Source organism: Staurois parvus, unplaced genomic scaffold, assembly GCF_062004578.1.
Source record: "Staurois parvus isolate SC_StPar_1 unplaced genomic scaffold, SC_StPar_1.0 ptg000018l, whole genome shotgun sequence".
Taxonomy (NCBI): Eukaryota; Metazoa; Chordata; class Amphibia; order Anura; family Ranidae; genus Staurois; species Staurois parvus.
The window spans coordinates 12,623,996-12,647,326 of record NW_028317814.1 but is presented as its reverse complement, the minus strand read 5'-3'; the positions used below and the strand labels follow the sequence as shown (position 1 = coordinate 12,647,326).

Genomic DNA, 23,331 nt, shown 5'->3' with positions numbered 1-23,331 from the left:
ATGGTTTAGTGTCACTTTATGGATAGTTGTGGGGGTTATAGTGATCCTGTTAATTGTTCATGCTGCTCGGCAGCAGCCCTACTTGCTTTATTTCATTCTCTTTGTTCAGTTGCTGGGTGTGAATATAGAAAGTCCCATGTAGCTTACACAAGGCCGAGGCATTTCTCCAGCCTCAAGCATCAGAGTGTGAACAAAAAAGCCTATGTGCTGTTTCTGGTATCATGTACTATACTCATATCCTGATCCTGTCCCAACTAGATGGAGAGTCCCTCTCTCAGGATTGTCCAGAAGGACCCCCAGCAAACACATCATCTGTAAGTACACTGGTCTTCCTTACCCCTCATAACTCCCCAGCATTCTTACTTTATTTTTCTTTGTCAATTGTGCTTAACCACTGCAATGCCGGACACTTTTACCCCCTTCCTGTCCAGGCCAATTTTCAGCTTTCAGCGTTGTCACACTTGCAATTGCACGGTCATGCAACACTACCTGTATGAATTTTTAGCATTTTTTGAGACAGAAAAAACTTTATTTTGGTGGTATTAATTCAGCACTGGGATTTTTATTTTTTTGCTATATATATTAAAAAGTACAAACATTTTGTTAAAAAGTTTTACTTATATAATTTTGCAAATACATAATCTTCCTTCATAAAATCAGTGGGGCGATGAAAGGGTTAACTGTGTGCTGTTTTACATACCGGGCTGTGTCTGTGCTGCACTGTAAGCACACTGCTTTGTATGGCTGTGCTATGCAGAGCCATGCACAGCAGTGTACAGGAGCTGACGAGATTGAACTGTATTGTTTACAGTCAGAGATACTTGGCAAACACCAGGAGTCGGCAAGTAATAACTGGCCAGGATAAGATCTGCTGATCGCTGGTGCAATGCTTTAGGCTCCAGGGATGAAATAGAATAAATGCACATTTTTTTACCAGCAAAAATAAAATGTGCAGTTATTATTTTTTTGCAAAATAGTGAACGTATCCTTTAAGCATTTGGAGTATCCTATTCCCCATATCCTTCTCCTGTTGCAGTTTTAGGCTCCATGCACACTAGCATCTCCTAGAAGCTGTTATTAGCGCTAAATAGTGTTCTCCTACGTGTTCATGCATACTACTTAAGGCTATTAGCATTAAAGGTGACTTCGATCAAGGCGAATAGGATCCAGTATCCTGATGTGAAAATATAGATAGATTGCCTACTCACCAGAAGCGCAATCTTAATGCGCATATCAAGATCTTATATAGCCGGGGGTCCTAGGTAGTAGCTGCCTGGTGATGTGATCCTCTGGCAGTCACTCAGTTCAATGATGTGTGATAAGGATACCGGTCTGGTCATAGGCACTTACTCCTCAGGTCTGCACAGATACCTGGAATACCGGGGCTGAGGTGTGGAAGCTCAGTGCTGGCCTCCAGGCTGTGCAGCTCCGGTGTCCCAGCAGTGGTGAGATCTTCGGCTCGTAGATTGACCATACAGATTTCAGCTGGCAAGTTCATCAGGATCACCCAAGTGCTCTTTAGTGCAATAGCTGCTCTTTGGAGTGCGCTCGCTAACTCACATACATAGCTACTAAAATGCTCCTAACAGCTTTTTTCTTGCTTTTTTCTACATGTACTGTAAATATGCTAATAAAATGCTACTAAAAACGCTTATCCCAGTGTTTTTTATCCAGCATTTTTTCCAGCGTTTTGTTTAACCACTTGAGCTCCTGAGGATTTACCCCCCTTAATGACCAGGCCTCTTTTTGCTACTCGGCGCTGCACTAATTCAACTGATAATTGCGCGGTCATGCAATGCTGCACCCAAACGAAATTTACGTCCTTTTTTTCACACAAATAGAGCTTTCTTTCGGTGTAATTTGATCATCTGTGTGCTTTTTATTTTTCACGCTATAAACAAAAAAAGGCCAAAAATTTTGAAGAAAAACAATATATTTTACTTTCAGCTATAAAAAATATATAGTAAACTCAAAGTTGGTTATAAATTTAGGCCAAAATGTATTCTGCTACATGTTTTTGGTAAAAAAAAATCCCAATAAGTGTATATTGATTGCTTTGTGTGGAAGTTATAGCGTCTATGGTATAAATACTGCAATTTACGCCATTTTTCTGCTATACAGCGCTGCGCTAGTTTAACGGACAATTGCGCGGTCATGCAATACGGTACATAAATTAAATTTACATCCTTTTTTTCCCCACAAATTGAGCTTTCTTTCGGTGGTATTTGATCGCCTGTGCGGTTTTTATTTTTTGTGCTATAAAAAAAAGGATGACAATTTTGAGGAAAAAATACCAATATTTTGGACTTTTTGCTATAAAACATGTCCAGTAAAAAAAAAATGCAAAAATCAAATTTAGTCATAAATTTCTGCCAAAATGCATTCTGCGACATGTCTTTGCTAAAAAAAATCCCAATACGTGTAAATTAATTGGTTTACGTGAAAGTTATAGCGTTTACAAATGGCGGGAAAGATACTGGGATTTTTAATTTTTATTTATACCAATAATGGCGCCGATCAGCGACTTTTGGCGGAAATCAGCGACATATGGCGGCGACCAGCGACTTATGGCAGGACTGCGGGACTGCGGCGGACATTTTGACACTGGGGGGGGGAACTGACTATGGGGTCACTGACATCCCTAGTGACACCAATACAGTGATCAGTGAAAAAAAACCACTGAAACTGTACTAATGTCACTGGGGAGGAAGGGGTTAACATTTTTAGAATTTGCTGTGTAAGGGGAGTGTTTTACTAGGGGGCGGGGGTGTGTATTGGATGGGGGAGGGAGGGGGAAGCTGATCCAGGGAGAGAAACTCTGCAGCTTCTCACAAGCTGTCAGAGAACTGACACAGACAGGGCTGTGTGTAAACAATGCAGCCCTGCTCTGTGTCAGCGATCACCGTCAATCGCGGGAAAACGGACGGTAAAAACCGGCCGTGACCCATCGGCTGACACCCGCTGCTGACACCCGCGGGACAGGTAGGGCGGGCGCACGCCTCATGCGTGCCCCCTACCTGTTTTGAAGGCAGCCGTTTTAAAACGTGCTTTTGCCTACGAGTGCCGCCCTGCTGCCGTTTATATGCGGTGGCTGGGCGGCAAGTGGTTAAAAAAAAAAAAAAGCTAGTTTCCATGGAGCCATGCAAGCAATAAAGCTTTAAAAAGACATCCCCTAAACTGTTCAATGAGCCAGAATGAATGGACTGTTGCTGTGTGACTGGCTGTCTCTGCACCCTTTGGGGGTAGCGCTACAGTGCATAGCATGTAAGTGTAAGTTATGTGTGTGCTATGTGTGCCGGATTTATTTTGTTTAATAATTTATGTTATATGTTTTTTCATAAATTTTTTTTGTAAGTATGTAGAAAAGATAATAGAAGGAGCGCTAAATGCAGTATATGATATTAAAATGATATATATTCAAATGAATTAAAAGCAGCTAGCACTCCGGTTATAGGTAACAGTCCCAGAGTCACAATTTCTAAAATATTAGTGCAGCGCTGCACTAATATTTTTGAAATTTTTTTTGTAAGGGCTCATTCACATTTAATGCACATAAAACACACTCTGCAGTGCATTGTGTTTTTGCGTGTTTTCGCAGATTTTTATGCCTGTTTATGCACATTTTCCTGTGTTTTTATGCAAGTTTATCTACATATAATCTTTTTAAAAGGCATGTTTCTTCTAACCTATTGTTGTGGGTGAGAGGTGCATTGCAGTGTGTTCTGGCACATTTACATGCGTTTCTGTGCATTGCAGTATGAAACTATTCAAATATGTGGCATAAAATTGCACAGCTCTGAAAAGCAGAGGAACACAGAATTCTGGTGTGAACATGACACATAGAAAACTATTGTTTTTCTATGTGTCATTGCACTTACCTGCATTTTTCTGCATGGAATGCAACCTGTCACAGGCTGAAATGCCGTTTTTGTATACATGTTCCTTATATGGAGAAGTCAGGGGTCTAAATGTATGTAATTATATAAAAACAAAGCAGATTTTGTGTGATTTAAACCCCCTTTGATAGTTTTTGACAAACAATAATTATTTCTCTAATATTGTAGGCTAACCCCCCAGCTGATGCAATAACTGACCACCAAGAGACCAACATGTTCAATATGTCTGCACCTCCTAATGCCCCGGCCAGCCTGTAAGTGACAATTTGTTCATAGCATCCAGTCTGAAGCGGTATTATGTGATGAGGGGGTAATACTCTTAGATTATTTGCTTATATCTGAACGGACTGAGATCTAGTCTTTGGTCAGACTGAATCCAACTTTAAAATCGTGCAACTACACTTGAATTTACACGATTTCAATGTCAGATGTCAGTCCGACTTCAGGTGCAACTTGTTAGACATCTTTGCGACTTAATGCGCAGATGTCTATGCAAGTCGCACCTGAGCTTGCAAAAAATAGTATATGAATAATTTTCAATACTGGTGTGACTTTGACGGAGTCGGAATCGCACTGATATGACCGCTACCATTGTGGACAATAGGGAACGACTTGTCATGAGATTTGAAACTATCAAATCGCATGACAAGTTGCAACAGTGTGACCGAGGAAACACATATTAAGGAATATTGACAAATTAACTTAAACCAAGAAAGTGGTTCACATCTTTGGGGGTATTAAAGTGAACCTGTGCTTTGTCCAGGCCCTGGATAGTCTTGGGAGGAATAACTAATTCTGTCAAGATTTTATTACTATCTATGACCCTCTTGGGGCAATTCCCACTTACTTCCTGTCCCTGTGAGAGCCTGTGACTGCAGGAAAAGAAATGAGAGGAATGGTTGTCACCACGACAGGAAGACACAGACAGTATTTATAAACTGACATAAATTGTTACCCTTCCACATTTTACTATAAAAAAAGTGTTTTGCTGCAGTCTCTGTTCCCACTAGAGAGATTTATTTTCACTTCCTGTCCTGAAAGGAAGTGATGAGAAATCTACTCAATCGACCCACAGACCATAGTAAATACCTCTGCAGGGCAAGCAAACTTCTGAGGCTTAATGACCATACTCTGCTCTGTCCTTGCTGCCTATACAAAGCAGAACTACACTGCATCTGAGCACCACAAACCAAAAATGACTTTGAAAAATACCACCCTAGAATTTCTGGCCGTGGCCATCTTGAGTAAGGACAAATGATTCATGTAGCATTTATTTCCTGGAATCCATCTGCCTTTAGCTCAGGCACATAGGCAGGAGGGTGTGCTTAGCTGATAAACCCCCTCCAAAGACTACTGGACTCCTGGGATATATAACATCATTTGCCTAGGCTTGGAGACCAGGAAGTAACTGAAGAAATGTAACAAAATGTTTAAAACAAGCAAATATGATTTACATTCCTACCTATTTACTAATGCTAGCAGCATCCGGATTACAAATAGTCAATGTTAATTGAGAGTGTGAAGTTCCGTTTTAAGATTATTCTCATGTATGTAATAATGACTAGAGAAGAAACCATATAGACATGTAAAACCCAGTCAGTGTGGATGGTTCACATTTATGCTGGCTATTCTCAGATATAAAATCCATGCAGTACCAAGACAAGGTCCTTTAACACTCAAGGCAAAGGTGCCAAAGTGCCCCCTCCTCACCCTTCCAATTTGACCAGTCATTGACACAGATTAGGCAATGATGTAATGTCTATGGAGCAACTGCAGATACCACTGGATGAGCTTGAGTGCTAAGGCTCACTGGAGGAAATAATGATTGAATGAGTTGGAAAACCTTATCCCATCACTCTTTTCTTCCTCATAGGTTGAAGCCATTGGCGTTTGTAACTTGCTTCCAGGGCCAAGCTTAGGTGTAGCAGAAAAGGCGGTTGCGTTAGGCACATCAGTAATAGAGGGGTGCAAAAATGGCAAGACCTGCAACTTATGCTGCTGAAGTAGTACACAGCTCATGAAGAGGATAAGAGCACACTTTGGCCTTTTTGCCTAAGGTGCTTGAAGACCTTGACTGGCACTGTATGCCCCCATAGTCCTAAACATGCTTAGGTAAGTGAACAGCAAGATGTCTGAAGCTGGTGCGTGTGTATGCCCTCTGATGCCTTAAAGTTGAAGTCCGGGCTAGCACTAAGCTTAAAAGAGAAGTATAGTCAAAGCTCTTTTGGCTGTACTTCTCCTATGAATCACAGGAGTGCTGTTCGTTCGGCACTCCTGTGAATATCTTGCAGGGAGCTTCCCACAGTTAGGCCACAGAGGGTGCTGGCTTCCCTTATTCTCAGTCACTCAGAACAGGTTCCTCAACATGTAGTGACTCAGAGGCCTAGGGTTACAAGGGGTCAGATGAGTCCACTGCCTTTCCTTCACCTGGGCCCGTGGTTAAGTCCTCAGATGAGTCAGTACAGTCTGTGCTACTGAATAAAATAGATGGGCCCCCCATGCTCTTAACATCAATGGAGTCAGGCTCTAGGTCTTGGGAAGCTGGAGACTCAAGTATGAGGGGCGGCGGGAACCAATCAGTTGGAGCTTCATGCACCGGGGGATGATATGTGTTGTCAAACGCCTCCTGGGGCAGTCACCACTCAGCACACAAAGTCTCAGCATGTTCTGATGCAGTCTCTTTTTGGGTCGGGGCCCTCAGAGACCAGGTAATAGAGTGGGGAAGGTGGGAAAAGCTGCCCCACCACCCTGTGATTGGGTGTGCTCCAACCCACTTGGGCTCCAGCTTTCTTCCTCTCGTGTGCTTGGTGTTCTTAACCAACCAACACATGTCCCCCAGTTGTAGTGGTAGCTCGCTCAGAACAGGGTCAGAAGACAATTTTTTGTGTTTATCTGCTTGGCCTTTTGCATTCGCTCCCAATGCTCCTGTACCCAAGAACTGGGTGTTCTTGGCGGGAGGTGCTTTGGAGTTCCCAATAGGAGGTCCACAAGCATTTGGCATATCGCCCAAACATCAGGAAGAAGGGTGTGTGCCCAGTGGACTGTGTTGTTATAGGCCCACACCATGGCTCCAACGTGTTGATGCCAGCAATCCCGGTATCTCAGTTCTAGAGTCTGTAGCATGCCCAGCAGGGTGCGGTTAAACCGCTCACTGGCCCCATTTCCTTGAGGGTGGTAGGGGGTGGTGTGGGACCTCCAAATACCACTGAGGTGGCACAGTTCCATCATGATCATGGATTCGAAGTTTGAACCTTGATCCAAAAGTATCCGCTACAGGCAACCATAGGGTTAAATGATGTGTGGCAGAAGAGCTTGGCCGTGCTGACAGCTGTATGGGCTTTTGTAGGCACCACCACTGCAAATTTAGTGATGCGGTTAATGAAGACCAGTGCATACTGATACCAGAAAGGTGCACTGGAAATTGTCAGAAAGTCCATGGTCACCAACTCAAAAGGCTCAGAGGTGGTGATAATCATAGGTGTTACCTTCTCAGGGGATGCTTTGTGGATGGTACAGCTTTTGCACTCCTGGCATGCTTTGAGTACCCAGTGTGGCAAATGGAGACAAAAGAAGTACCTCTGAACGAGTGACTCAGTTCGATCTGCCCCCAAATGGCCACCCATGGTGTAGAGTACTTGACAGATTTCCAAGACTGAGGGACCACAACTTGAGGGATACCCTGTTGTTCAGAAGGGATGCAGGCTTGATGGTAGAGTATATTGTCTCATAACTCCAGCCAATCCCATTATCTCACGATTGCCCTATTAACAGAGGACAACTTTTGGCACTCCCGAGAGGTAGGCTTGTACTTCTGTGAGTGGTTGTGCTGCACTTGTTTGAAATCTGGGTCCTTTAGTTGGATCAGTGCTCATTCCTCCTGCTCATAGAGCTCTGCTGTCTTGATCTGTGGGCCATGATCTCGTTCCTAAATGGTATACGAGGCAGGACAGGAGCGACCTCTGTCTTCCAGGTTAGAGTCCACATCCTCTCCTGGGCGCTCCACTGGAAAACGGGACAGGGCAAGCAGGACTGAGCTCCCTTGGCTTGTAAAGTATCTTGAGTTTAAACCTTGCCAAGCAGGCTGCCCATTTCTGCTCCAATGCCCCTAATTTTGCAGTTTCCAGGTAGGTCAGCAGGTTGTTGTCAGTAAAGACCCCAATGTCGGCCCCCATGATCAGGGAGTAGGCTCCTGCTGGCATATGCAATCAGCCTCTCTTGGCCATCCTGCAACTGGACCAGGACAGCACCTGGTCCCTGGAGTCTTCCGTGCATGTACACCTGGAAGGGCTGGGTGTAGTCTGAGTCGACCAGTAATGGGGCAGAAGTCAGTTTCTGCTAAAGTGTCTGTAATATTAATTTTTTAATATCCAAACTTTAATTCGGTCTTTAGTAGTTTTTGAAATATATGCTGGCAGAATATATCCCCTATTAATTGGATGTGAATGTGAGGTTTTGTATTTCAGTGGTCAGATGTGAATTATTTGTGTTTGAGTTAAGGGTAATCAGTAGAGGTTTAAAGTCATGTTTTCTTTTAAAATACTCATGTAATGTATACCATATTGTGAATTCTTTTAATGAGTCTGAGAGTTTAAATTGTAGTCATAAATCATGGATTTTGACAGTTGTATGTAATATAAGAACTTCAGAAACCTTTCTCATAGTCTGTATGTCAATCATGATAATGACTTGGTGGTTTGAATGGGAACATCTGTTTCTATTCAAACTAGGAGTGATTATGGGAGTGGTTTAGAAGCCCGCGAATTTGAAACAAAGCTTAATGGGAGGATCTAATTTCTCATGCATTTTAAGTATGCAGCTTTTCAAACAACGAGGCAGAAGCCTCTCAGATAGACTACACTTCACTTCATTCACTCACACACACAGAGACATTCTTTTCACACACTCTTACTCAAAGCACATGCTTGGACAAAGAACAAAAGAAATTGAATCTCACATGGTCATTTCTTAAACTAGGCCAAGAAAACTTCTATCTAAGCTATGCAAAGGAACTACATTATTTCCTAATATCCAAGGCAATTTATTCTTTATTTTTATTTCATTTTAAGCTACATATGTCTGAATTTACTGTTTTTTATTGACTTTGTATTTTTGGTGTGTGATCAAATAAAGTCACACTGCTCATACTGACCTGGTTTTCATAAGGATTTCTTCCCACAACCATCTACAAGAACCTAGAAATATTAATAGAGTTTTTTCATAACTCTGGAAATCTAACATTATTGGCGAGTGCCAGCCATTCGATTTTTCCACGTTTTTTCAATTTCTCCTCGCTTCTTCAGAGGGGATTGAGATGAACTATTTCTATTGATTAAGCTTCGGAAAGATTGCAGAACCTGGAACGGAAAACGTTGGTTGTGGAGATCTGAGGATTCAAGTGGTGACCAGAAAAGTCTCTAAGTCAGGACAAAAGAGGAAATTTACTACATTCGGTGAGTAGAAAAATGGAATTTATTGATTCATTAGCTAATGAAAGTAAATTGGAATTTCAAGGTTTAGCTAGCCATGCTTCTGATACTGGTTTATGGAAAGCTATGTATGATCAATGTATGCAGGCTAATGTTGATATTGATAGCTCTAGATTTACGTTTAATAAGATGAAAAGAAAATTGCGTAACATTGTGAAGCTAGTTAGAGTTTTCAATTCTATGGTGTTTGAATTGCCAGAGAAAAATGTGGTTTGTGTTGTTAAGACAGATAGCAAAAATGTCTTACAGAGTACAGACATGCAGGATACTGTTGAATCCAATTGTGCAAACTGTGAAACTTTTTGTACCTATATTGAACATCTTGAGCAAGAAATTGAATCTCAAAATGTTGCAATATTAAAAAATAAGCAAATAGCTGTGGTGTCGAAGAAAAAACAATCAGAAACGGCCCAAGCCTCATTTATCCCGGACTCACCCAGGGGTGATGAGGAAGGCAGTGAGACTACTGTTCAGAGACAGAAATTACTTGCTAGAGCATCTAAGTTGAAGTTACAGATTCAGGATCAGTTAATGAAAATATTGAAGGATATACCAGCATATAACATGAGAGAAAATTCTTTCCATAATTCCGATGTTTTTGAGAATTTTTGTGATAGGTTTCAATTAACTGATGAGCAAAGAAATCGCATTTTTGGGTTGTGGATCCCCAGTTTTATGGCTCGTAGGTTAGTCAAGACTCCTTTCATGAATGAGGATGATATAGAAATTCATAGCAATGCTACTGATAGACTACGACAGTTATTACTGTTCACAACAGGAGAGGAGACACCTAGTTTGGAAATTTTAGACTCCTTAAGAGCTACTATTAATGATGACCCTTATGATTTTAGGATTAGATTTTCTAAGGCATACAGGATGATTTTTAATTTACAAGATGAGACCCCTGCTATGGTCAAGGATTTTGTAAAAAAATTTAAGTACCTTGATCCAGCATCTTTATTGATTGCTAATGAAAAGGATAATTTGGATGACGCTGCCTATATTATTGACAAAATTAGGAGACAATTAAAGCTAAATAATGTAAGACCAAGAATTGCTTTAATTGAGAATAATTATCCTAAGACTGACAGTCAGGATAAATTCAAGACAGGAAATGCTGCCCCCCGCAGGAATGACAGAGTAAGACAAGGGAATCAAAGACCACTCACTTGTTACTATTGTGCAAAACCAGGGCATTTGAAATGGCAGTGTAGGAAGTTTTTGAAAGACATTCAGATGAGAAATTTGGGTAAAGAAAATGGACTTATTTCTCCTGAACCGTCAGCTCCAATTCGTTCACAGGAAGTTAAGTCATCTTCACCCTACGCTCCTCTGATCAGAGAGATTAGTGAAATGTCAATTAGTAATGGAGGAAATGTGAACAACTCACATTCATCCAATACTTCAAGACAGCCATTATTACCTTCACCATGACTAGCAAAAGAAAAGGAAGTTGAACTCCATTGTCTGGAATATGTAGCTCCAATTTTCTTGGACAAGTGTGGCCGCCCTTATGTAAAAGCTAAAATTAATGGACAGAAATCTTCAATTCTTTTGGATAGTGGAGCCCAAATAAGTGTTTTAGGCATGAAAATAGCAATTCCATCTAATGCAACAGTATGCACAGTTGTAGGTTTCAATGGAAAAGGTGATGTTCAAGCTAAAAAATGTAAAAATGTGTCTTTTGAAATACCAGGATGTTCGCAAATGGAGATAGACTTTTGGTATTGTCAAGGATCAGAGAACATTATTGGTGCTGATGTTTTGTCTCAAAGAGGGTGGATACTTGATTTAGCCAATGGCATTGTTTGGCAAGGCTCTGCTAATCGTAAGCCTATGGTAATTGACCCAGCAGATTATTGTGAAGTCGGTAGCATCTGTTTGACAGAAGCAATTGATGCTGACTATAAATGGCCAGATACTGGAGATAATTTGGAATTGAAACAATTAGTACAACTACACAAAAAACTGTGGAGTCAAGGTAAAAATGAAGCTGGATTGTTCAAAAATATTGAAGTTAATATTCAAGGCAAAGACCATCCCCCATTAAAACAATACAAGTTGCCGCCAGAATCTGATGAACCTGTATCAGTAATCATACAAGAATTTTTGGAACAGGGTATCATCAGGAAAGCTAATTCAGTTACTAATAATCCTTTGTGGGTAGTGGCAAAGCGTGATGATCCTAGTGCATATAGATTATTGATAGATCTAAGAATGCTAAACAAATACACTCCAAGTTGTACACCCATTGTGGCAGAAACTCCAGACATCATGTCACAAATAAATGCCAATGCGAGAGTGTTCTCTGTACTTGACATTGCAAATGGATTTTTTAGTATTAAATTGGCTGAGAGTTGCCAATACAAGTTTTCATTTGTCCACAGAAATGTGCAATATTGTCTCAAACGACTTCCAAAAGGATATCATTCTGCTAAGTATATATTACATCAGGCATTAGCAAATGTTTTGTCTAAATTTTCTAGACCTGATTGTTTAATACAATATGTGGATAATATCTTGCTTATGACGAATTCTGACACAGAACACAGGACTCTCTTAGCAGAATTGTTTACACTTCTGCAAGATGAAGGTCTCAAGCTGAATACACGCAAAGTTCAGCTCATGAAAAATGAAGTAAAATTTCTTGGAGTTTTGATTGGTCCAGGAAAGAGACAGCCTTTACAGGAAAGAATTGAGTCTATTGCGTCACTTCCTGTACCAACAACGTTCAAAGCACTGAGACAGTTTTTGGGTTTGGTAAATTTCTCTAGAGATTTTATCGAATCATTTGCAGAAAAAGCCAAACCATTGTATGATTTGTTGAAGTACAATGAGGAAAATGTATTTGGTCCCTGGACAGAAATACAGCAAAAAGCTTTTGAGATGTTGAAAAATGATTTGCAAACAGCTCCAGCTTTGGCTACTGTTGATAAGCAAGCACCATTTGCTTTGCAAGTGCATGCTTCAGAAACTGCAATCTCAGCTGTCTTGATTCAGAAACAGGGAGGAGTCTGGAGAAGTCTTGGATACTTCTCACGTCTGCTTACTCCAGTAGAGAAAGGTTTTGATGATTGTGTCAGACAACTTGTGGGAGTACATTATGCAGTAAAAGCAACAGAGCATATTGTAGGATTCAACAAAATTATTCTACAAACTCCACATAGCACTTTGAAGTTTCTTTTTGAGAAAAATGTTCCGGGAGTTTCCAACCAAAGATTTTCTCAATGGTTGTTGGCTCTATCACCTAAGCAAATACAGGTTGAACATAATGCCAAGTATGTTCTACCTCAGTTGATGGAATACAACGGGTTAGAACATGAATGTCTATGTGAAGTCCAAGAAACTTCCTCTCCTCTTTTCCGTAGAGAGGCAGAGAAAATTGATGAACCTGTATTTGTTGATGGTTCTAGATACTGTATGTCAGGTAATTATTACAGTGGATATTCAATTTGGTATCTAGAGCGTAATTATTCCATACAGCACAAATTGCTAGGACATTTTTCAGCTCAAAGGGCAGAACTTGAAGCAGTAAAAACTGTGTTGACATTAGACAAGGAAGAGAACAGAAGTCCATTAGTGATTTACAGTGACAGTTCATATGTTGTACGTTCCCTGACAGATTATTTACCAATTTGGAAACGTAGAGGTTTTGTAGATGCATCTAACAAAGTCCTAGTGCACAAAGAGACACTTGAATCAATTTTTAAGCTAGCAGAGGAAAATCCTATTGCCTATGCAATTGTAAAAATTCCATCTCATAGGAAGGACAATGATGAGATGAGTGTAGGCAATAGAACAGCTGATCTCTTAGCCAAGGAAGCAGCTTTACACGGAGTACCAGTGATGCAGTCTGAACCAGTCTCAGTTAATGTTGTTAGGAAGACAGACACACAGATTCCCTCCTTTGCAGAAGAACAGAAAAGGGATCCATCTCTTTCTGCTTCTCAGGTTGATCCAAAATTTCCCTTTATATGTGAATATGGAATTTTGTATCATGACTTAAACGGGTTTCTGCGTCCTGTTATACCGCAGCATCTACAGGTAGAATTTACAAAGTACAATCACGAAAGCCTAGGTCACATAGGTAAACAAAGATTGCTTGAAATACTCAAGGAAAAATTTTACTGGGACAAAATGGAAGAAACAGTAGACAGTGTAGTGCAATCTTGTCTAATCTGTGCTCAAGTGAATCCTCGACCAAAGGGTCAAAAACCTCCATTACAAAGAACTCCTCCAGCAGATGGACCATGGTCCACATTACAACTAGACTATATAGGACCGTTACCTACAGGTAAACATGGGTACAGGTATGCTTTAGTTGTAGTTGATGTTTTCTCGAAATGGATTGAAATCTTGCCTGTTCGCAAAGATGATGCATTAACAACTGCTAAAATGCTAATTAATCATGTTTTTCCAGTCTGGGGTATACCAACAAACCTCAGTAGTGACAGAGGAACCCACTTCACAGGTAAAATAATGCAGGCAATGTGTAAAATCTTGGGTATACAACAGAGATTTCATGTGCCCTATCATCCACAATCTGCAGGTATTGTGGAAAGAATGAATAGGACTGTCAAATCAAGGATTGCAAAAATGTTATTAGACAGAGGAAATACTTGGGTTGATGCTGTACCATTGGTTCTGATGAGTGTCAGAAGTACAACATCTTCTGTAACACAGTATTCTCCTTTTGAGTTAATGACAGGAAGGAAAATGCGTATTGTTTTTCCCCATGAACCGTTCTTGTCAACGCCGCAAAAAGAGGCAATAGAAAAAACAAAGTGGTTACAGATGTTGCAAGACAATCTGAACACTATTGTACCACATGCAGCTACTCGCATGCAAAAAATGGTTCCTCCACATTCTTCTAAGTTCGAAAAAGGAGGACAAGTAATGGTAAAAACTTTCAGAAAAACTGGACCATGGCAAAGCAACTGGGAAGGTCCATTTGATATTTTGGATGTTCAAGGAGTAATGGTACAAGTGCAAAGACCTCTTAATTCAGTAAAAAATGCGCGCAGACAACAAACAATGTGGGTGCACAGTGACCAATGCAAATTGTTTATACCGAGATAATGATACTGCATTTCTTTTGCAGACATGGATTTCAATAATCCGGAAGAAACAAAGCATCGCAGATTCCAAAGAAAAATAAACATTACAACAAAAGAACATAAGGAAAATCAAAGCAGTAGAAAGAAAAGACTTATTACAGGATCGATTTTTTTCTTAGTGACAATGACAATATTAGTAATCTACAACATAAACTTTTCCAGCAATGCAGAAGTTAACAAGACTGAAGCCCTACATAAGAAAGACACTAAACTTATTAGGAACAAAAGATTTTTTCCTAAAGACAGTAACATTAATACAGCTGAAGACTTGCTAGGATATATGTGCATAGGTTATGGTAGAACTTGTTGTTCGGAATTGTATTTCGTTCATAATAATGATATTGAAGTTAGAGCTAAAATAGAGTCTAAATCAAAATTTGTTAAAATGCAAGGATCTTATAGGATCAATAACGAAACTAGTAACTTTGAATGTAATTTATCCGATATGGGATACTGGTTAATAGTTTTAAAGGGAAATGAACCTACTATTTGGTCAGGAGATATTTCCATAGACATGTTAAATACTGGAAATATAGGAAGTTCTAAAAAAGATATTTGGTATCAATTACAAAGTTATTCACACTTTCTTGATCCTGAACATTTGAATATAAATGGTAATGAAAAAGAGGACATAGTGAAAATATGGGATTTCCAAGTGACAAGAGCTTTGGTTCAAACTAAAGTCAAAGTAATTGTTACTGTGGTAGATTTGATAGTCCCAGAGATAAAAATATCTCCTCAATCATTAAGACTTGTAGAAGGAAAGGATAATCTGAATTTGATGTGTAATATACAAATACACCTACCTCAAAATTCATTATTAACTTGGAAAAGGAATGGTGAATTTTTGGGAAGTTTTCTTCATGATAAAACTGATGTTATCCATAAAAGTATTTTTGGTAATTTGAACTGGGATAATGATAACTTTGTGTATCATCAAAACACTATATCAATTAATGATACAGGTATATATGAATGCTGCATATCAATAGAAAATTATCCGAAGAAATGTGTAAATACAAATGTAATTGTACTATCCCCTAAAAGAACACAGTGTATGGATAAGAAATTTATTCCAGCCAGTCCCTTCCAAATTAACCATTTCCAGACCAGACGTCTGTTGAGAGAAGGAAAGTTTGTTATTATAGTGTGGAACTTTAACATTTCAGAATGGAAAATCTCAACAAGGTTTCCACAATGTAAAGAACATCTGGTTAACATGGAATTAGGTATTGAAAGATGGTTTGGTACTGATATTAGGAATCCTCACAGGAATAAACGTGGTATAGTTGAAGGTATTTTAGGAGGAATAGGTTCTATTGGTAGTATTACAAATAGCATGGACATTAGTACACTAAAGTCTGATCTCGAGACAGCCGGTTTAGTGGGAAGCAATAGTATTAAAGTACAAAGAAACTTGAATCAAATATTGGAAAATATGGTGATTAAAACAGCCAATATTATGGGTCCATCTATATTACACTTAGAGAATATTACTCTTAATTTAATGTCAAGTGAACAGCATTCCCATATAGCCAGAGCATGTTTAGAAATTCAGATGGAATATTCCACAAATTTTAAAATAATAGCTCAAGCTTTTCAAAGTGGAATAACTCCTATAGGTATTGTACAAAATTTACCAAGAGAGTATGTATATGCCATAAACCATACTGATCTGTGGGTAAATAAGTGGATTGGATGTTATCAGAACATATGTTATAGTTCTTCAATGATTCCTGTAGCAGGAAAAGAACAAATGTTGGTTCCAATCACTGTCTTGGGATTACCAGTTAGCAACACACAGTTACTATATTATCATCTGCAATATACAGATTTTGCATTTACTGATAATAATTTTGAGTTAGAACAATTAGATCTGTCTTCATGTTTACAATTTCAGTCTAAAGTGATTTGTCTACCTAATCAAGACAAAGGTATATTTCATTCTTGTTACCATAACCATACTCTATGTTCAGCAAGGATAGAAAAGGTTAAAACCACTTCTGAGTTAATCTCAATTGTAGATAAAAAGAAAGTTTGTTTTCAAGTTATGTCTGACTCAGAAGGGGTTCAATCCTTCTTCTCTTCTTGTACACATACAGAAAATTTAAGTCGAGGTTTGTTCTGTATAGAAGGAGATATTTCAGCAATAAGTGTTAATGGGATGAGAATGAATTTAACAAACATGCTTATGAAAAATATAAGTGCTCTTCCCATACAGTACAATATATCTCAAGTGGATGAATTCCCATGGAGAGATTGGGCAAATGTTATTCAAAAAGATGAAGGTTTACTGATAGCATTATCAGATGAACTTCAAAAAGCAGAAATATTATTTAAACATGAACAAGGGAGTTTAAAAGATATAGAACATGAATGGTCTGAATTTTCAGGTCATTCTTGGTGGTCAAAATTTAAACGTACTGTATCAATGTTGGGAAAAACTTCAATTGCATCTGCAGCAGGAAATATTTTATTACATCCTGTAATAATTATTTTTATTATTATCATATTATGTATTATATTTCAATTATGTTTGATGTGTAAAATGAACAGTTTCTATAAGCGAATTAGAAGTGAAATTAGGAAAGGAGATAATCTATTACAAGATATACTTCAGAGGAAATTACTTTCTGGTTATGCTGACTCAGTTACAAATAATGATACATTTGAGATTACTAAATCAAAACCTGAGTGTTTGTGATATAAATGATGTGTGTTTGTTATAAATTAATATGAATTTCATATTTCAGAGGGGAATGTAATATTAATTTTTTAATATCCAAACTTTAATTCGGTCTTTAGTAGTTTTTGAAATATATGCTGGCAGAATATATCCCCTATTAATTGGATGTGAATGTGAGGTTTTGTATTTCAGTGGTCAGATGTGAATTATTTGTGTTTGAGTTAAGGGTAATCAGTAGAGGTTTAAAGTCATGTTTTCTTTTAAAATACTCATGTAATGTATACCATATTGTGAATTCTTTTAATGAGTCTGAGAGTTTAAATTGTAGTCATAAATCATGGATTTTGACAGTTGTATGTAATATAAGAACTTCAGAAACCTTTCTCATAGTCTGTATGTCAATCATGATAATGACTTGGTGGTTTGAATGGGAACATCTGTTTCTATTCAAACTAGGAGTGATTATGGGAGTGGTTTAGAAGCCCGCGAATTTGAAACAAAGCTTAATGGGAGGATCTAATTTCTCATGCATTTTAAGTATGCAGCTTTTCAAACAACGAGGCAGAAGCCTCTCAGATAGACTACACTTCACTTCATTCACTCACACACACAGAGACATTCTTTTCACACACTCTTACTCAAAGCACATGCTTGGACAAAGAACAAAAGAAATTGAATCTCACATGGTCATTTCTTAAACTAGGCCAAGAAAACTTCTATCTAAGCTATGCAAAGGAACTACATTATTTCCTAATATCCAAGGCAATTTATTCTTTATTTTTATTTCATTTTAAGCTACATATGTCTGAATTTACTGTTTTTTATTGACTTTGTATTTTTGGTGTGTGATCAAATAAAGTCACACTGCTCATACTGACCTGGTTTTCATAAGGATTTCTTCCCACAACCATCTACAAGAACCTAGAAATATTAATAGAGTTTTTTCATAACTCTGGAAATCTAACAGTGTCTCAAAAGCCTGCTGTTGGGATTCGTACCATTGGGCTTGGATGGAAGGGGAGGGTCCACCCTTCCTCTAGGTCAGTGGTTCTTAACCTTGTTGGAGGTACTGAACCCCACCAGTTTCATATGCGCATTCACCGAACCCTTCTTAATTGGAAAAATAAAATATGATTTTTAAAATTCAAAACATAGGTATATATTTATACATAGGTGCACAAAATGAACAAAACCGTTAAGAACAAAGAACAAAACCATTAAAACATGATTTTCACACAAAAACAAAACCATAATAATGAATATTTACTGCACGAATCATATGAGTCGGGTGTGGGTCTTCACCTCTGCCGAACCCGCAAGACTGACTCACTGAACCCCTGGGGTTCGATCGAACCCAGGTTAAGAACCACTGCTCTAGGTACTGAGTAAGTAGGGCAGCTATCTGGGTAAACTTCAGGATATAACGCTGGTAATATCCTACCAGACCCAAGAAGGAGCGTAACTCCCTGATGGTTTTGTGGGTGCCAATTTTGGACAGCTTGTACTTTGCCTGGATATGGGGTCACGCCTCTGGCTTTGACAACATATTCCAAGTACTGTATCTTTTGCCTCACAAGGTGGCCCTTGCTGGAATTGAGGTTTAGTCCATATTGAGCCAAACAGGAGAACACTTGGTCCAGATGTTTCACATGTTTTATTAAACGTCTTGGAGAAGATGATAATGTCATCAAGGTAAACCAGCAGTCTCAAAATTGAAATCCCCAAGACATCTCTCCATTAGGTGCTGGGAGTGTTGCTGAGGCTGAAGGGCATGCAATTAAACTCGAACTATCCCAGGGGTGTAATAAAGGCGTTTTTTTTTTCCTTGTCTTGGTCTCATAAAGGGACTTGCCAGTAGCCACTGGATAGGTCCAAGATGGAGAAGAACTTGGCTTGTCCAAGTACCGTCAGGGATTCCTCAACTCAAGGAAGGGGGTTGGCGTCCCTGTGGCTGCATGCGTTCAGTTTGCGATAGTCCATCCAGAACCGCAAACTGTTGTCTTTCTTGAGCACCAGTGCAATGGAAGCAGCCCAATGGCTGCAAATTTCCTGGATCACTCCACCTTGTATCATATTGCAAAGTAGCTCCTTGGTACAACTCTAGGGGAATATCACAGTGCAACTCCAGAATGGGCAGTGTGTCCCCGTCAGGAGCGCTCCTGCTCCATCTCAGCTGCTAGTTTCATTCCAGCATCCTGGTTTTGGATATAATACATTCTCCCTGTCTGTCCACTTGCAAGGTGATTGATGTGGCCAGTCTCTGGCTGGAGACTAAACCTGATTTAAGCCAGCCAAGTCTGCAGTCTCATGCTTGTGATATTTCATTTGTAACACATGCTCCAAGCTCCCTGTTTGTATGCCCTGCTTGCTAGCCTGAATTTCGTCATTGACGTCCTTGAATCTGACATTGACTACTCTCTGGGCTCTGCCTGCATTTTGACTACTGATTTGAACCTGACTAATGCAGCCAGCACGAGTGTACCTGACTGTTGCCACACCAGTCCCAGTGTCACCAGATTGGTGCAGTATGCAACAGTGCAGGGGTAGAAGCCTGTCCAATGGGGTTTAGCACGGCAGATGGAGACCAGCCATCCACTCCTGTCATCCTTTCTCCGGCCATGAGTGCAGAGTCCTCTGTGGATGCCTCCCATGCATAGGTTCCTGTAACTGCAAGCTCCATGGTGGACACAATGGAAGAAATCATGGCTGCTGAGCCTACTTTGTGCCTCACTTCGGTAGATGCAGCATTGGTCTAATACTGCATCTTTCTCACACTGGGTCAAGGACCGAGAACTGAGTGATCAAACACCACTGAACGCTGAGTTCTCGGTCTTCAGCCTGCAGAGAGACAAGAACAGTGTTCTTAACCCCAACACCAGTCTCAGTATTACCAGACTAGTGGAAGGCAGTAACCATGTTCCTGATCACCACCACATCAGTCTCAGCATTAAAGATGAGTGTAGGCCAGCAGCAGTGTTCCTGATCACCGTCCCACCAGTCCTAGTGTCTCCAGACTGGTACAGGCTGCAACAGTGCTCATGTTAGATGCCACGCTCCTGATCCAGCTGCCATGAGAGATCGACGCGTGGAGAACCTGGTGGCGTATGCTAGGAAGGTTGAGGGTGACATGTTTGAGTCTGCCAATAGCCGGGTATGTATTGTACTACAGTGTCTTACAGAATTTTGTTGATTAGAATGATAAGAGAGATATGAAGATGGCTTCAATTACTGACCTTCTTCTGAAAGTACTAGTAGTCTGGATACTGTGTTATACTATATTTACATTTATTAATACAATTTTGTATCTAAAGGTTTTTTTCTGCATGCAAGACTTCATTTGATGAAGCAGGATTGTGACTTGCTCCCTGTTTAAAGTCCAACTCTAGATTGTAAATGCATCCCCTCCCTCAACCCCTTCACCCCAGCATTATCATCACTTGTAGTGCAGGGTGCAAAAGCTTAGCAGTGGGTTAAACGTGTAACTGGAATTTGGCTTTATACAGTATGTGATTTTGCACTTCCATCATAGGGAGGCCGGCGGATCACTTCTGCTGTTAACACTCACAGCAGATGCCGATCTGCGAGTGCCGGTGAACAGACATCTGCTGGCGCCTGCCAATCGTTGGGCAGGACACAGAACAGAGCTCTGCCTAGGGACGGGGGTGAAGAATCATGTGTCCCTGCAATCATGTATCCTTCACTTCCCCTTGCAAAAGCACTACCTAGTGTACACCAAGCGCATAGCTAGGCACACAGTTAAACCTTTTATCATCCAAGATGTTTAACCCCTTCCCAGCCAATGTCATTAGTACAGTGACAGTGCATATTTATAGCACTGATCACTGTATTGGTGTCACTGGTTCCCACAAAGTGTCAGCTAGTGTCAGTTAATATAAAAATGTCCGCCGCAATATCGCAGTCCCGCTATAAGTAGTTGATCGCCCCATTGCTAATATTAAAAAAAATGTTTTTAAAATTCCAGTATATGTACCATAGTTTGTAGACGCTATAACTTCAAAATATGCTTATTGGGATCTTTTACCAAAAATATGTAGCAGAATTCTGGCCTAAATTTATAAAGACATTTGATTTTTTAAATTTTGTTTTGGATTGGTTTTATAGCAGAAAATAAAGTATATATATATATATATATATATATATATATATATATATATATTTTTTTTTTAAATTCAGTCTTTTTTTGTTTATAACTCAAAAAATTAATGCAGAGGTAATCAAATACCACCACAGACCTCTCTACTTGTGAGGAAAAAATTATGTAAATTTCATTTATTTACAGCGTTGCATGATTGCGCAATTGTCAGTTCAAGTAACGCAACGCCGTATCGCAAAAAAGGCCTGTTCAGGAAAGTGGGTAAACCTTCTGGAGGTCAAGTGGTTAAAGCAATCCTGTGTTCTGCCCATGCAGAGAGTTTTTAAGGGACCATGGATTTTAAAGATAATGATTGTGTAATAGTGGAATTTAGTTATTTTCTGTTTGTCTGTTTACCTTTGTCTATTTCATTTCATCCAGGATGAGTACTACCATTTGATTGCAGAGAAAACTTACAAAATCCGAAAGGAACTAGAGAAGAAGCGAAGGTTACGCCAAGAGAATGTTATGAAGAATCAGACCTTATAAATACACTATGTGGCCAGAAGCGTGTGAACACCCAGCCATTCCCCCTGAAGGGGAAACCTATACTCATGGCTTTTAATAAAATTTTGACTGCTGAAGCCAGATTGGAAAGTAGATGTATTTATTATACAAGCATGCAGAGCTAGCTGCATGCAGGGAGAGAACCACAATACATAGTATCAGGGGCGGACTGACAACTCATGGGGCCCCGGGCAATATGGGATCATGGGGCCCCTATGTCCTTGCCCAAACTCAAAAAAGCCTATGAAAAAGGTACCATGGGCATCTCATGGGGCCCCCTATTGACCCCGGGCCTCGGCCAGTGCCCGAGTTTCCAAATGGTCAGTCAGCCCCTGCATAGTATTGGATTCTAAAGAGAACTCTGTCTAACTAATGATCTCTAATACAATTTATATGTCCTAAACTGGATGGGACTTAGCTATCTCACTTTCTCTGATGTTCCATCTGTGTAGTAGTTGTTGACTACTTATATTTATTTGCATACAATACCATTGACCAGAATTTTACGGAAGAGCAGCACTATTTAGGAGATAAAGAACATTTTTTACCTTAATGCATTCTCTGCATCAAGCTAAAAAATGTTCAAGTGGAAGTATCGCCCCCTTTATACTTACCTGAGTCCTATCTCAATCCAGCAGAGATTGGGGGTGGGGTGAGCTGCACTGTTTGTTTCTATAGACACACACAGTCTGGCACAGAAGCAAGCCCACAGTTGTGCCCCAATGAGAAGCAGCTTCCTGAGCGGTGCACAGAGAAGAGGAGGAGCCTACAGCCCTGGCAGGGGGCCCAGAAGAGGAACTTTGGGGCCTCTCTGTGCAATACCATTGCACAGGGCATATAAGTATAACGTATGTAGGCAGGTTGAAATTAGCCAGATAGGTCCAGCTCCAGATGGGAGGGTAGGGGTTAATGCCTTCCAGGTTCTTTGGCTTTTTTTGGCGGGATCTTTGGGTCAAACCCACTGCACATGTGATATAAAAGGGGACGGTGGGCCGAGTCCAAAGTTTTGGAGTGATTGCCTGGTCTTTCCCATTTTCCCAGTTCCCAGAGGAGAGCTACACCTGAAAAGAGTACAAATATGTCATAGTCTGCCATCAAGATATAAAGTTGTCAAAACTTTATTGTCAAAGACTCCAGTACTGGAGAATGCCTCAGAAGGACTCTGTGTAGCCTGGTTAGAAGTAGGGACTAGGGACTTAATATGTTGACTGTTTTATTGACGCTCTACTGGATTGTTATGTCTGCTTGGATTCTATTGTAATGTTGCACTTTAATACAAGTAAAGCATTAAACTTTGCCTCCTGTCTGGTCTGAAGTCCTTGAAAAGGGTGCATTGCATGTAACTGGCACTATCACACACTCTACAGCTTGCATCACATGGGGTATGACGAGTCAGCACGTTAAGAGTCATTCTAGTGGAAGTTATACATGTGGTTGCCATGAGCAATGAAGGTACAGTCAGCAAGCAGCCTGTCAAAATGTGTAC

General features: G+C 39.9%; 1 long non-coding RNA gene across 1 annotated transcript; it reads left to right on the top strand.

Annotated features, from left to right (window-relative positions):
• The first annotated feature begins 244 nt into the window (after positions 1 to 244).
• Positions 245 to 23,031, top strand: LOC149473085 (uncharacterized). The gene is made up of 3 exons (XR_016313773.1): positions 245 to 314; positions 4,065 to 4,150; positions 21,720 to 23,031. It is a non-coding gene; the product is annotated as an uncharacterized LOC149473085 (long non-coding RNA).
• The last annotated feature ends 300 nt before the right edge of the window (positions 23,032 to 23,331 follow it).